Below are 16,310 nucleotides of genomic sequence, written 5' to 3' on the forward strand. Positions count from 1 at the left end.
CTACTATATTGTCCATCTCTTTGGGGGTGGACTAGGGTTGGGGAGCAAGATGGAGAGAGAAGCATGAGGCCCAAGAAGGGCTTTCTTGACAGTGGAGCTGGGACCTGACATCCTGGCCTTCTCCAGGGCAGAAGTATAACTTCTGGATCTTTCTAAACTGGGTACTTTCATGGGTTCCTCAGAGATCCTCCTCATCCTCTCCCCACTAGGAACCTCCAAATGCAGTTCTCTAGCATGGGGTTCACCTCCTCAACTGGCTGCTTGTGACCCACCCCAGGCTTCAGTCACTGCTCCCTCACCTGGTAGGAAGTTCTCTTAGGCAGGATCCCTTTATGATGGCCTCAGGCCAGCTCCCTTCTGTTGGGGTTTGGGGTGAGTGTGAAGCCCACCCTCTGTAGGCATCTGTAAGCCACTAAGAGAAGTTTGGATGTTCGCATTATAAGAATGTGGGAACGCCCTGGAGGGTTAGAAGCAGGGGAATGACGTGTAGCTGTTTACTGCAGAAGTCCGGGCAAAAGATGATGGTAGTTTTTCCTCGGATGGGAGGATAGGGAAGCTGGCCCAGTTCCAGGTGAGCTGATGAACTTGCTGCTGGTTTAGATGTGAAGGGCAATGAAAGGAGGTGTCCAGTGTTTTGGGCTCGAGTAACTAGGTGAATGGAGGTGCCAATCACTGAGAGGGGGTTCCGGGCTAGAGCGGTTGTGGGGCAGGAAGCAAGTCTCCGTCTCGGTCATGCAATGTTTGAGATGCCTGTCAGATACCAAGCAGAACATTCCAGGAAGCAGATAGATAAATCCAAAGCTTCCATTGGCTCATATGGAGCCTTGTGCAAATGAAAGAGAAGGGCTTCCTTTCCTTCAGGCAAATGTAGCCTCCTACCAGGGTACATGGCTTGGTGAGCAGAGCACAGCTGTACTTCATCCCCATGAGTCCCTTTGGCCATAACCCTTGTGCAGCAAACGAACTATTGTGTATAACTGCATGGTAGCCCTAGATGTGCAAGTCTGGAGCTCAGGGGAACACTGGGGGCTGGGGAAAAGCCACTAGCTTACATTTGGATGCTGTGTGGGATGGCAACTCCCCCAGCCAAAGTTAGGTGGGAGGGCCAGAGGTGACCTAGGTGGGCTGAGAGCACTTCCTTTCCAGGGCTAGAGCTTTCCTTCTCTGTCCATAGGCAAAGCCCTCCTGCTTCTCTGCAGGGCTGAGTAGCTGTGGACCCCTCAGGCTTTTCTTCTCTAGGTCTGTCCTGGGGAGTGGCACACAGGTAAGGAGTGAGGAGGCCTTTTCTCTTTCTCTCTTCTCTTAGTTGCCATTTTTACCGCGGGGATGTTAACCTCTGTCACCATGCCGATGGTCATAGTGGTCCCAGAGCGGCATCAAAGCCAGGGTACCACCAAGCAGGCGGAGGGACCTTGCGACCTGACGGGAGAAACAGGAATAGTCAACCAAGCCACGGAGACCATAATGGCTGAAGAAGCAAGCAAACAAGTGCTTGATAGAAGGGTTGTTGGCATCAGACTGCCTGGCTTCAAAAAGCCCAGGGGCTGTTCATGCAGCTGGGTGACCTCGGCAAGTCCATTAGCAGCTTTAAGCTTCAGTTTATCCTGTAACACAGGGCTGATAATAGTATCTACCTCATAAGACTATGGTGAGAAATGAAATGAGTTCTTTCACTTAAAGCACGTCACACAGTACTTTAAACTGTAAACATGCACACAGTCAATATTAGCTTATAGGGTGCATTTTAAAAAAGCCCATCCCACTGGAACCCCAAAGCTCCCTGTTAGTTGCTGACCAAAGCAGACAGGAGAGGAAGTAGTCTTGCAGAGCTGGCAAGGCTCAGAATCTGCTTTCTGCCTCCCCAAATTGGGGTCCTCAAGGGGTCACATCCCCAGAACCTCGTGGAGGTCAAGCTTGAGTCATGGCAGCTACATAAGGGACGCTCCCCTTTGCAAACACTTCCAGGGAAGGCGATTTCACAACCCCTCAGGACCCGGTCCAGCACTGCACAATGCTCACCCTCTGTATGTGTTCCTGGGATTGGGCCCCAGTCCTGACCTTACACTTGAGCATGTTTCTAGCTTCAGAGTAAAGGGAAGTGAGCTCAGACTGGGAGCTTTTGTGGTGCCACCACGAGACCGTCTCTTCAGTCTCTATGGGGTCCTGGGCCCTTTAAAAAATCTGGTGAGTGACTTTGGACTCTTTTTTCCAGGAAAAAAGAAAATCACCCAAATAACACATTCTCACAAGCCAAATTTTGCAAGATTCCTCATCTTTTAGGAAAGTTGGTACGTAGCTCCCTTAATTTTATTCCACCTGACTGGTAAATGCAGAGTGAGGTCCACTTAAATAAATCAGAGCAGCTGCCATTTCAAAGTAGGAAAGATGTGCGTAGGTAGGTGGGGAGGAGGCGGGTAATTATGCAGGGAAAGTAGTTTTCTTGATATTTTTCTGGAAATGTTCATGGAGCAGAGGGAGCAGCAGGAGAGACAACAGGAGAGGGAAAATGTATTAATAGAGGGTGTGCATTGTACCTGTCCGAAGAGGCATGGAGATAGTGTGCAGTGCTTTGCATACTTATTGGACCACAGCGCCCTTTTTCAGGGAGCGTCTGAGACTCCATGGGACCCCCCTGGACTTGGGACTTCATCCATGGGTGACTAAAGGATTTGTTGGGAATGACTGAGTCCTCCGTGTGGCTGTGTGCGTGTGTGAGTGTGATTGTACAACACACTGGCTCTTCCTCATGACCAGTGGGGCTGGGCACCATTTGCGTTTCACGTCTGGACTTTTCATGCTCTAGGGAAGGCGAAGGGAAGTCTCGCCTAGCAGGGGAGGGGGCTGCAGTGTGCTAGGGAGAGCTGAGAGCTCTACGGTCCATCTCTTTGGCCCATTAGGGATCTGCCCACAGAGTCCATGTACCCGGCATGCCTTGCGTGGCAGAGGGATGCCACTGTACTTTGAGAAGCAGCCCTGAGGTTGTGAACGTTGGATGCCAATAATTATCCAGCTGTGAGTAAGCTGAACATTTCTTAGGGCTTTTTCTGCGTGATTATAAATATTTGAGGATATTAAACTCCCAGGTTACGCACTGAGGGTATTATTTGAGCAATGGTTGGCTGCAGATCTTGGAAATGCAAACATCTTTTCATTCCTCCCTCCTGGAGCACTTAGAATATTTTATGGGATTCAAAAGAAAAGAAGTTTCAGTTGAGAAAAAAAAACACCCTGGAAGCAAAGTCAGTTGCTAATATTTCTAAATAGCTCTAAATCAAAAGAGGAATGTGACCATTTTACTTAATTGTGGTGGGTTTGTGATGCATTTTCTCTATGGGTTAAGAAAGCAATTACCATCAAACAACCTACTTGTGCCTCCGTTGTGATAAAATGTTCCCTCTAATGGGGCTGACATGCCAAGCAGTGGGCCTTTTAAAGCACTTAATGCTTCTGGAAGTGTTCTCATGTGTGGGGCTTCTCCGCATGCACTAGAGCCCCAACTGGCCCCCTGTGAGGACCTGTCCTGGTGCAGGGGGTCCTTAATAGGAGATGGGTCCTTCAGAGCAACAGCAAAGATCTGGGGCATAGTGAGCTCTCTGCTGCCCTGGCTCCATCCAAGAGGCCCACGTGATGCCTTGGGGCCTGTGCAGCCTCCCGCCCTCATAACCGTGGTCATCCCATCTTGTCCTTCTATCCGTTGAAGTGGCATAGCCCCGCCCCCTGCTGCAGCCCTCCTACGTCTTCTGTAGATAGATACACACTAGGCCTCTCCTTCCATCTCCTGCTGTGAGCCTGTCCCCTCCTACCACAGCTTCCTCACAGACTCCCCACCACAGCTCCTGTGCCCTGAACATCCTCCCCCAGCCTTTGAGGCTTCTACATGCTGTTCCCCCATTTCCAGCCCTTGCTCTGGGCCCTGGCTCACCCTTTCTCACCTCAAAGACCTCCCTTTATCTGGGGTAACTTTACCGGGGTGTGAACGACCCATCCTACTGTCCAGGTCACAAGCTTTCTTGATGCTCCTTCCACATCCTGCCATGTCCAGACCTGACCCTGTACAGTGACACCTCAGCCCAAACCTGAGCGCTCTGTATCTCCCTCACCCTCTCCCCCATGGTGGCCTCGCGTCCAAAGACCCAAGGATTTTGTGCTCCCCTCATTTCCATCTGGGACCCTGTGGCCATCCTCTGCCTCCCTCCCTCTAGGGGCCCTGAACCCCATCATCTCCATCCCTCACCCCCGGTGCTGCCATCAAAGGCCTCTCCCCGAGCGGGGAGCTGCTGCCTGGCGACCCTACTAGCTAGTCCTGGCAGGAATGCCGACCCTAAAGCCTCCCACCCAAACTGAACTGTCCCCACTTCCCGGGGTCACAGCGAAATGCTGGTGAAGATGTGTTAATATGCAAAGTTCTTCCGAGTAAAATAACCCGGACTTCATACCCCCTTCCCCCCGCCACCCCGAGTTGCGAGCAGCCAGCTCGGGGCGTCCTCGGAGACCCTCCAGCGAGCTGCCCCGCTTGCTTCCGCAGGGTCGCCTCGGGCGCGGCAGGCAGTGACCCCATCTCACATCTATTAGGAAGCTCGAGGTCTCACCCAAGGATGGGGGGGGTCAAAGCGGAGACCGATGGGGTGGCTGCGCGCCCCAGATGACACGTCCAGTCTCCCGCGCCGGACCCCTCTCCCGCTCACCATCCTGGGATGGGGGAGTGGGGAGACGATCTGAGACCAGGGGGACAAACCCAGGTGGGCTACGGCTGGAGTCCTCTGTCTCGACGCCGGTCGGCCGCCTCGTCTGGGCAGCGCAGGCCCGGGGCGCCCCCTGGAGGCTCTGCGGGCTGAGATCGCGCAGCGCAGGGCTCCCGTGAACAACTTCCCGCCCATAACTAGAAAAATAACCCCTATAAAAATAGACAAAGGACAGGAACAGACATTCAAAATGAAACACAAATGCCCAATAAAACGTTAAGCTGATGTTTATATAGGCAAGATCTGTTGCAAGCCCATAATCTTTAAATCTCTTGACAACACTACTAGGGAGGGGCCAAGTATTCCCATTCTACATATGAGTAAACAGGTGGCTAAGTGCCTTGCTCAACACACACAGTAAGTGTCAGGGCAATGGCCTGACTCACTACACTAGGCTGATTCTCAACGTATGCAAATGGACACTTTTGGCTAAAAACCAAAATGTAAATTAAAACAGTTCATTCAATAATTTATTCCACAAGTATTTATCAGATGCCTACTATGAGCCAGGCCCTTCCTATTCAAGGTGTGGGGAATGGATACCAGAACACACAAAGCAGGAAGCTTACATTTCAGTGGGGAGAGGCAAGACGATAAACAAACACGTAGCCATGGTTTATGGCAGGTGGGATAAGTGCTTTGAGAAGGGGATGTTTAAGGAAGGACCTAAAGGAAGAAGGATGGAGCCTTTTGGTGACCTGTGAGAAGAGCATTCCAGGCAAAGGGCAAAGTTCTTGAGACCAGTTTAGGATGTGGTGGTCCTTTGTCTGTGCCCAGGGCCATGCCAGATGTTCAGGGAGGACAGACTTGCCTGCTAACCATTAAATGGGGATAACACCTACTTTTGCCCTGGGCTTTCACTCACTTCTCTGCAACTGGCCCCATGTGACAACTGCCCCGTGAGTCTCAGGAGAGGATGGGATGATCTGGAAAGTGGAAGGGAAAGCCCCCAGTAAGATTTGGATTAGGATAACTGATCTAGATGCCAGGCCTCTGGACTGGGACAGCAGCAAAATTCAGGCCTGTTAAATGAATTGAGAGAGCTTTGATTATGGAAGGGGGCATCGAACCCATGCCCCAGGCCCCAGCCTGCACAAGGGCCCGTGGGATTCCAGATGAGTGCATCTGCACCTACCGATGGGTCCGGTGGGCTCCTGGGTGCCTGGGGCTTTGTGGTCTCTCTGCATCACTAGATCTTCGAGGCACCAAAAATTCACAGTGAACTTCCCTTCAGGGAGCTCCCTGTCTGCTGGCCTGGGGTAGGAGGGCCAGGCCATGACTGTGGTCTGCATGGCCTTTCCTCCAGGGACAGAAGCCCAGAGTAGGGTCAGAGGGATATCGGGTAATCATGGAGGAGGTGAAGCCCATTCCTTTCCAGTGCCTACCACCTCCTTGCTGTGGCCAAAAAGCCATTCCCTTCTCTGCTGTTTTCATCTCATCACATCTCTTTGAAATTAGATGAATCACTTCCTAAAAACTGCTCACGTTTCATATGGTGAATTGCGTTGTTGTTTGGTACTGAAAAACTTCTGTTGATTCTTGTATCCACCTGGAATCATTTGAGTCTGCTTAGACCCCCTTAAGAAGAGGTGAACTTGTTTTCAAGATGAGCAGAAACTGGGACAGCACCTGGAACAAAAGGCACCTGAGAGTAAGGGCCATTCTGGGGGCCAGCTGTTTCTCGTGCGCTCTCCCAGGGTCACAGGGTCGCTCTCTGAGCTTGCTCTCATCTCTCTCCTGACCAGCCGCCCCTTTGTTTCCCCTTCACTCTTGAGTTTCCTTTCCCTGTCTCCTACCTTCTGTTTCCTGACAATTTCTGCTTTCTCACATCTGAAGCTACTGCCGATCAGAACATCTGCTGACCTCTCCCTTTCCTCTTTTCAGTGTGTGCACCGCCCACTAACCGTCTCATCACTGCAGTTGTTTATTCATGTTCCCAAGCCAGCTCATCTGTTTTACGTCAGGGCACATCTTATATCTCTGGATTAGCTGTTCTGGGTCATGGTCCCCTCGTGGTCCAATCAGCAGGGCCAAGAAGGAAGGGCACTCAGGCAGTGGCCAGTGCAAGGCTGCCCCTTCCCCGAGTGCCTGAGTCATGTGGGTACTACTGCTAGGCTGTCTGCTACACTCCCAGATTAATGTTTTTTTCTGTTTACTCATCTTGAGTTTCATTTGTTGACCTTTATTATTGTTGCCTAGAGGTCTTTTAAGGGTCCATAAATTTTCCTCAGGTGTCCAACCTGGTTCACTGTGGAGGCTCCTACCCAGACGCCTGGCAGAGGGGGTGCCATTCACAGTTAAACAAACAGTCATTTCCTCTTCCCTCTTTAGTCTCACCTTTCTTTCATCAGAAAAGGGAGGGGCGACCATATTTAATAAACACCATCCATTAGATTAGATCAATGGTCTCTGAATATTGCTTTTCTTCCTGAAACAGTATCTCTCCTGCCTTCACAGAACATGTGGTCAAGAGGAAATTGAGTAAAGTCCTTTAATCAGCCGCAGTAGTGTTTGAATCATTTAATTTAGGATCTGACAACCACAAATTACTTTATTTTTCAAGCCAATTTTAGCCGACTAGGAGAGCTGGCCCAGTTGGAGTCATGCTTTAATAAATCACCCCCTTGCCTGATTGTGGAAAGTTTGGGGAAGAGATTTTGCTGGGGCTTTTCAAACATAATCGGAAACAATCTCCCACACTCTGTGTGTCTGACATGAATCCTTGGGCAATCTCCCTTTACCTGACTTTCTGACTGTAGAGTGAACTTTTGGGTTGGAGGGAGTCAGGGACGTCAGGCAGGGAGCTGTCGTCCTCCACAGCCTGTGCTTTTTATTCCTGGCTCCAAATTCTCATGGCAGGAAAATAAGTCAGATTCAATTAGATGCCAAACATACACTGCTTATTGGGGCTAACCCTCTGCTGCCTTAGATTTTCAACACCTGCTGAAACCCCCTCACTGGAAAAAATAAAAGAGGAGCTTCTGATTCAAAATAACACCTACTGGACACTCCTGATGTGGCCTCTTCCAGAGTCACATTAAATCACCTGTGACATCACAGTAAAAGGCAATGCAACCACCCTTCAGAACCAGTCTGACATCAGCTACGTCTGAGCCATTGGCAGACATTTTTTCTGACCACTGGGCAGATGCTGCTACAATGAGAAAACCCTGGGGCTTCATTCTATCCCTATTGCAAGTGACAGCTATATGTCTGCATGAGGAGTTGCTTTTAGGCCAGTCTGCACATTTTCTCCATCTATTCCAAGGAAACAAAATGGCAGGAAGGAGGCCTACGGGACAAGGTGTAGGGCCCATGGCCTTTTTGCGGGCATGTTACCTTCTTGGAGATATAGTACCAACAGGTAAGTGGCATTAAGATAGGAAGAATCTGGTGTGAGCCAGTGAATGCAGGGAATTGTAAATTTTTCATGAAATCCAGTTATTTAGTTTCTGTCATAGTCAGGGATATAAGAACAGAACCATCCACAGCCAAGGTTCTAAGGGGGCACATGTCCCTGCAGGGACTCAGGAAATACTGAGACAGAGTTAAATGTGAGAGCCCTAGTCCTCCTGGAAACTGTCCAGTCTCAGGCAGCACCTCCCTGGTACTGGGCCTGGCCTCCTCACCTGTCTCCTGGCTCTGGGCACCACCCTCCCTGCAGATGGGCCCTTGGTTCCTACTCCCCACAAAACTTAAACTCATACAAATATGGCTTTGGGTTCATCTGGTCGTGACACTGTACCCAGTAGTTCAACAGCCACCATCAACCAAGGAGATTCCCCTGTGGCCCCTTCATAAAGGTCTCCAGGGTACAGAGTGACTCATGCACCCTGTCAAAGTCCTGGGCAGCTTCAGGGCCACTGTCCTGTAGGCGTTTGTCCAGAAAACCCATCTGGAACCTGTCTAAATAACAGCTGCCAATACTAAAGAATGGGGGTGGGGATGGAGATTTGGAGAAGGCTGCTGAAACCCGTCATCCCCCCACCACTGGCACCACCATTGCTTGCACCCCGATCCCAACTCCAGCCCAGACTTTTTCAATTAAGCCTGACTCTGCCACTTACTCCTGTGTACTCTCAAGCCCCTTTCTCAATTTCTCATCCTCAGAAGTGGAACAGGGATGACAAGAGTCCTTCCTTCCTTTCCAGGGTTGTTGTGAAAATTAAATAACATAAGAGTCTGAGACCATAAACTATTTGGGAAATAATAAAAATAAATTTGTTTGACCTCAGTGCAACTGGAGATCATCGAAAATGTAGATGAGTATAGGATGGAGATATGATCTTGTTCTAGAAATATAAATGTTTTGAATTAACACAAGAATGAAGTACATTTCGTTGAAGAAGAGAAAATAAGATAATTTATGTATAGTCCTAAAAATATTTTAGTATATGTGCTGCCGAAGCGAGCCCTAGTCCTACAAATATGACTCATAAAATAGAACTATAAAACAATTTCTTTTTGTCTCCCTTTGTCCTTTAAATGTATACTACAGAACTAATTTCTTTCTTGCTCCAGGATGAAATTTAAGCCAAATTCCCATATGACCCTTTCTTCACCCCTTGGCCTGGCAGTAACTTTTGGCTCTTTCTTCCTCTAGGAGACTTTCTTGATCAGGCTATCAGAGGACCCGACTCTGGCTCTCTCATATCGGCAGCCAGCTCTCATCCACTGGAAACATTCACTCAGCCTTCGACCTCATGAACTCTGGGCATGCAGGTTAGTCCCAACATGGCTATTCTCCTAGCTGCCTGGCGAAGCCATCTGGCCAGCTCTCTCCTGCCCTTGAGATTTCTCCAGCTTGAATCGTCCCAGTTCTCTGTGCTCCTAAAGCTCCAAAGGACATGCATTGTGCTTTCTGAGTGTCTTACAGAAGCCCTTTTCCCCAAGCTTGAGGTGAGGAGCAAGCATCCTTCACTATCACCCTGGTGATAGGAGAGTCACAGCCCCAACTCTCCAAATATGCCCACAAGCCCACCATGCTACAAATGCCCAATATGTGGCCGCCATCCTAGGCTCTGATCCTCCTTCCCACTGGGACCACTGAGCTTTGACTGCCCTTGTCCTGAATAGGCCCAAGCCCTAAGTCCCAAGGCAATCCCTAGGTGACAGTTATTGAGAGCCAAACTAGGGTTCCACTCCAAGCCAAAATGTGCCTGTCTGGTCTTTGCCAACCGTCTCCAGGGAGAAGAATTATGTCCACCCCTGCATTATAAGCAAGGTGAGCAGATAAAACATAGAAAGGTGTTCCAGCAAGCCACAGAAATGTGGTAGAGGTGGCAGTGTCCCAAGCAAGTGCCAAACAACCCCCACATTGGCTACTCTGCTGGATATTTTGTCCTGTTAAGGACTTACTCAGGGAACCCACTGAGAGAAGAATTATGAGGCCCCTTGCTCAGCATGACCAAAGGGGGTTTCAGAAGTGCCAGGCCTGGAGGCAGAATGAAAACCATATCCCAGGAGACAGAAGAGGAGAAGGCTAAAGAAAGGAAGGCACTGGGTATGGCGGGGGGTGGGAGAAGGCCCTAATCAAAGTTGCCTTGAGAAGAAACCTGGGGTCTGAGGGTCAGCCCAGTAGCCCTGGGGACGGGTCGGGTCTTGTTCTCAGAGTGGCCCAGGAAGAGATAGATGGCCTGGAAGGCCAGGCAGTGCCCTAGGAATGTCCACACTGGCATGCCTATTTCAGATGACTAAATGGCAGCAGATTAATTTAACTAAATGTGAGTAATGGGAACACAAAGGGGAAGTGAAGAGAAATAGAATATTTTAGCAACATAAGGAAATGAGAAGAAAATGACTTCACAATGAAATGTCAAACTTCTGTGCTGGAGGAGATGTAATCTGGTCATTACAGGCAAGGAAGCGGGGGAGTGTGTGGTTATTTCAAGCAAATTTTAATTCCCTTTAATTTAATAACGTATGGCCAAATTTTTTTGGGACAGTGTTAGGGGGCAGAAATGGGAGTCAGAGAGTGCCAGCCCTGTTAACTTGGATGGTACTTGTTTGTTGTTTTACAAGGAGAGGCTGTATTTATATTCATTCATTCATCCATCCATCCATCCATCCATCCATCCATCCATTCAGGAATTGAATGTTAAAGGCTGAGGATTAAGAAAAGACACTGCCCTGCCTGCCCCGACCCCCTGGAGATCCTAGTCAATGGGGAGATAATCACGCGAACAGAACAGACGTTACAAGGTAGGACCACATTCTGGACTAACATTTGGTGCTCAATAGAAATCTGTGGAATGAAAATGCAGGATTGAACGGGTGGTTCTGGGAAGGCATCAGAAAGGAGTTAATGAACATCAAGCTAGGTTTTGAAGGATGAATAAGAATTCCTGGTAGACGTGGCAAGTAAGTCGAGAGCAGTCCAGGTGGAAGGAACTGCATGTGACATGGTAGAATGGATCACATGTAGCAAAGGGGTGCTGGTTACAATCATGGGGCGAGAGGAGATTCCACAGGAAAAGGGGACAAGATGAGAAGAGGAAAAGGTCAAGGAAAAGACACAGGATCAGGGGACCCCGGATGAGGAATGACAGCCTCAGGAAGGCAGACTCTGAAGACAAGAGCTCTCAGCGCACCTAAATCTTACCATCACTGACATCTCTGCTCCAGCCCAGATGTCCGTTCATCCTTGGAGCCTCAATGCAGCGTCACTTCCCTCAAGGAGCCTTTCTTTCTGGCTCAGGCTGTGGTGGGTCCCCCTTCCCCATGCAACTCCCAGACACCCTGTGTTACCAGCCTTGTCACTGCCCATCCCCACCCCCAAGAATTAGTTTGTCTGGATGCTTGCTCATCTCCCTACTGAGGCTGCCATGCCCAGCTCCGCTGATGCCCCCACCACCACCACCACCACCACCACACTCGTGCCTCCCCTGATCCTGGCCAAGCTATCCTGTCTGTGAGCTCCCATCCTGAGGGTGGACACGGTCCATCTGGAGAAGTGGAGCCAGGAGCTGAGGTCTGAATCAAGGGGTGATGGGGGCCGGGGGTGGGGGGTGGCCAAGGGAAATGTGTTTTAGTTCACATCACATTGAATTTTTGCGGTCTCTACAGGGACTGTGGAAATGCCCTGGGTAGGAACCTGGCTAGAAGGGGTGGGTGGTTAGGGTCTGGGCGGCAAAGCCAGAGAAACCTGGCCCCAGGACAGAGAAGCCGGAATGGTTGGAGAGGCGGGGCGGGGCACCGGCCGCTGAAGCTAAGGCTCAGGACAAGGTCTCCCAGTAGAGGGGCCAGTTGACGAGCCACCTCCCTGGACAGAGCTGGCAAGAGGAAATGACAGGCTGCAGGTATCCTGGATGTCCGCTAGGGGACAACAGAGGCTAAGCCAGAGGGCGGATCGCCACAGTAACCGTGGAGCATGAAGCTGCGTTATCCTTAGACTACAGCAGGCACGTAGGTGCGGAGGACGCCCCAAGTGCGGCGTCGTGGATGCTGGTGGGTCTGTGGCCATTAGCTCCAGGCAAAGGCCCAGGCAGGTACTAAGGAGCCAGTTGACTTTCACCTTCATGTTTTCTCACCTCCCTTCAGATCACACCTTCGCAGGTTAAGCCAGGCATAGCAGTTGTAGAGAAAAATAAAACGGGGTTTTGGATCAGCCAAACCAGATCCTTCATTTTACAGATGAAATAGAAACCCAGAGAGAGAAAGACAAACTTGCTGAAAACCACACAACAGCAGTCCTGGAAACAGAGCTGAAAATGGAAAAGAAAGGAAGAAAAAGATGCAAATGACCAAAGACCAATCTTGCAATGTGTTCTGTTTTTTCATTTAAATTGTTATAAACCCCAGTTTTCACCTGATGAGTTTAAAAAAAAAGAAAGTATAATGCTACAGTGTAACTTAAGAGTCTCCTTCAGCTGATCACGAATTCATCTTTTTCTTCCCATACCATTTTCTTCCTTATCCAATTAGTGTCTTTACCTCTCCTGGGCTTCTATTTTATTAATAAAATGAAGAAGCTAGCCTAGATGATCTCAAAGCCCATTACTCTCTATAATAAAGCATAGCCTTCATTTAATAAACTCAGCCCAGTTAACTGGACACATATTTAGTGGGTATACAAGTGGGTAAGGTCCCCTTGGGGCTAGAGCCTGCTTGGCAGTCAGAGAGCTCTATAACTAGGCCAATAAAGGCAACCTAGTCCTGATCCCTTGGGTTCATGTATCTGGTTGCAATGTTGGAGAAGATTAGCCAGGAACAAAAACCACCATGATGAGAATATTTGCAACTTAGTTAACTTGGAAGTTTATTAAAAAACTCAAACACATTAAGAAATAGCCTCTAGACATTCATCATTAAAACAATGATGGGGGGAAAACCCTCAAAAAGAAACATAGTTAATTCAATAAATATAATGTGAGAATGATCTTGGTTAGTTTCTAGTCCCTCACCCTTTCTCTGCCCTCTTTCCCTATCCTGTCCTTGGCTCATTTTGTCCACTTTTGGTCTCCAAGCAGAGTGCCTTGTTTGGCTGCACAAGCCCTCAGATGCCACTTGCATCTTGGAGGGGCTGGTGGGATGAATCTCCCTATACAACCCACCATGTCCCAGGGTCTCGGGGCACAGAAGTGTCTGGGAAAAGCCTTCCTTGAGTAGACATTTTCTGTGACTGCATGAGGAAAGGCTGGGTCAGGGCAAAGATGGGATGCTAGGCTGCTCCTGGGGCCCATCCCATCATCTGACAAACGATGAGACTTGATAAACAAGGGGGCAAGTGACTGTTGCCTGGGGAGGGCCTGTTTGGGAGAGACAGGAGGCTGAACCAGAGCCAAAGTGAGGTCTCCTGACGCCTAGCCCTTGTTACCTGTACAGATTACATTGCCCCTAAGGTAATACCCCTTGGCTCTGGCCTGAGTCACCACAGCTGGGATGGAGCGGGAGTCTGTGAGTCCCTTCAGCTTGGCCCAGGATGGCAGACCACCACTAGGGAGGTTTTGTGATGAAACCCAGAGCAGAGGCTCAGAAAGCTTGGGCTACATAGATGCTCAGTGAACTTTTATTTAATTGAGAAACATTTTGAGGGGTTTGTGGAGGCTTCAGGTGCTTGGCTTGAGGGTGGGCTGGTGGGGCCAGTAGTGATCAGAAAACTGACCAAGGTCAAACCTTATTAAATGTCACCACAGGGTGTCTGTGATAAGGTCCCAGATGCTCACCACTCAATGTGTGGGTCACCTGAATATCAGAGTAAAGAACTTTCATTAGACTGAACTATGACAAACTGGTATATCTGTACAATAAAATAGTATTCAGCAATAAAAAGGAATCAACTATTAATGCACACAATGATTTAGATGGACTTCAAGGGCATTATTCTGAGTTTTTAAAAGAAAGCCAATCTCAAAAGGTCATATACTCTATGATTCCATATAACAGTATAGAAATGGCAAAAGTATAGAAGTGAAAAACAGACCAGTGGTTGTCATGGATAAGAGAAGGGGCAGAAGGGTATCACTATGACATGTGAGGGATATAGGTACCACAGGCAGATAAGCTAGCGGCAGTCAAGTTCTCCTGGTTCCATGAGAATGCTGCTTACCAGACAGCCAGTTCCGTATGCTGGCCAGCAGTCAAGGTCTCCTGGCTTCTTGGGGTGCTGTGTGCATGAGAGCCGGCCTGCCAGATGATTTCTCCCCTGGAATGCTCTTTATTTGCTGTACCTCCCGAACCTTCTCCTCTGCCCAGGTATAGATCACTACCCCTCTGGCCAGCCGCCACTGGAGACTCTCCCTAGTCAGTAAGTCTCAATAAACCTATGTCTCTCACTCAGTCACCTGGTGTGTTCTTTGGGCTTGCAGCTTCTCAGGCACAAATCTTGGAACAGCTCAGACCCAGTCCGAACATAGGAGTTTTGTGTCTTGAATGTGGTGATGGTCATATATATCTATACATGCGATAAAGTGCCATAGATTTGTACACAGGAAATTTTTTTAAGTATATGTAAAATAGGGAAAATCCAAATAAGGTCCATAGACTAGCTAACTGTATTGTACCAATATCTATTTCCTGGTTTTTATGATGTATCATAGTTATGGAAGCTGTGTGATGGGTACATAGGACCTTTCTGTACTACTTTTAACTTAAAATAAACCGTACTAGTAAGCCAGCTTTGTTCTGTTTTGATTTTTTTTAATCTTTCTTTCTTTCTTTCTTTCTTTCTTTCTTTCTTTCTTTCTTTCTTTCTTTCTTTCTTTCTTTCTTTCTATTGGTGAATATTGGGGAACAGTGTGTTTTTCCAGGGCCCATCAGCTCCATGTCAAGTTGTTGTTTTCAATCTAGCTGAGGCGGGTGCAGCTCACTGGCCCATGTGGGAATCGAACCGGCGACCCTGGTGTTACGAGTACTGTGCTCCAACCACTGACCCAACTGGCTGCCCTGTTTTGAATATTTTTTTGAGTTTGGAGGTAGTTAGCGTAACATGAGTATTATCTAGGACTCTGGTTGAAAGAGTCAGAGAAGCCATTTTAAACTGGCATGAAACTAAAAGGGGGAAATTATTGGTGCATGTAATCAAACTATGGAACAGCAGGGCTAGAGCTACACACAGGGCCAACTAACCCAGGTCTGACACAGACAAGCCTCTCTCTCTTTTTCCTCTCTCATCCCTCTTTTCCATGTCCTCCAATCCCCCATCTCCTATCCCTTCTCCCACTCTTTATTTCCTCCTTCTCTCCCTTTCCTCCAGTCTGAGCTCCTGTCTGTGTGTTGGCCTCAAACTCTCACAGCTGTTCTACAATCCAGGGGAAAGGGCTTTCTTCTCCCAGCAGCTGCAGGAAACACCCAGGGGAATATACCGAAGGTTCAAAAAAAATGTATACAAGTGGACACTTTGGTCAGCGTTGCTCAAGCAGTAGTTCACCGTAATCAGAAGTGTCTGAACGCTGATGGTAACCACTTTGAACACCTCTTGTCATTGCAGAAGTCAAACGTGACTTGTATTCATCTTTTGTTATTGGTATATATCGAGTATTACAATTATAATACAGTTTTCCTTTGTCAAAATGTCTATACATTTTTTTTGGCACCCTCCGTATTTGTCCTGATTTGGGTCACATAGGGAGTTGTGATTGTTCGCTTCACCAGAACTTCATAGAGGAAGGAGAAGGCCTTCTCCCAAAGAAAGTGGGTACTGTTACTGAGAGATAAGGAATAGGACATTGGGTGGAGGGAGAAAAAAGGGTGCCCATTACAACATGTACAATGGGTAAACATATATATTAATTAATGGAAAAATTAACCCCTGAATCTATTGGAAATAAGGAAACAAGTTGGTGGTACCCTTTCAGGTGCTGGTGTGGTGGCCCGTGTGCACAATGTTGGTCTCAGTGCCATCCAGGCTCTGGCCTGAAGCCCAGTGGGGTGGGTGACCCACAGCAGGCACAAGGGCTGTGGGGGAAAAACTTTGCTAAGCCTACAAGGTCAGAGACAGGGTGTGAGGGCCCACTGGAGGGCACTCTGTGAAGGATCACCAGGGACTCAACTATAACTTGCAAGAGCAGTGTGCACAGGGGTCAAGAACATGCCTGAGACTTGAATCCAAGATCTGACGCATGGTAGCTG

General features: G+C 48.6%; 1 protein-coding gene across 3 annotated transcripts in view; it reads left to right on the forward strand.

Annotated features, from left to right (window-relative positions):
- The window catches only part of ZFP90 (ZFP90 zinc finger protein), an 83,515-nt gene that overhangs the window by 44,309 nt on the left and 22,896 nt on the right, over positions 1 to 16,310 (forward strand). For all 3 annotated transcript variants that reach the window (XM_033129549.1, XM_033129547.1, XM_033129551.1), the window contains exons 3-4: positions 9,346 to 9,464; positions 10,830 to 10,943. The gene's annotated coding sequence lies outside the window, so the exon portion shown is untranslated. The remainder of the gene's footprint in view (positions 1 to 9,345; positions 9,465 to 10,829; positions 10,944 to 16,310) is intronic.

The sequence above is a fragment of the Rhinolophus ferrumequinum genome, chromosome 15 (assembly GCF_004115265.2).
Source record: "Rhinolophus ferrumequinum isolate MPI-CBG mRhiFer1 chromosome 15, mRhiFer1_v1.p, whole genome shotgun sequence".
Lineage (NCBI taxonomy): Eukaryota > Metazoa > Chordata > Mammalia > Chiroptera > Rhinolophidae > Rhinolophus > Rhinolophus ferrumequinum.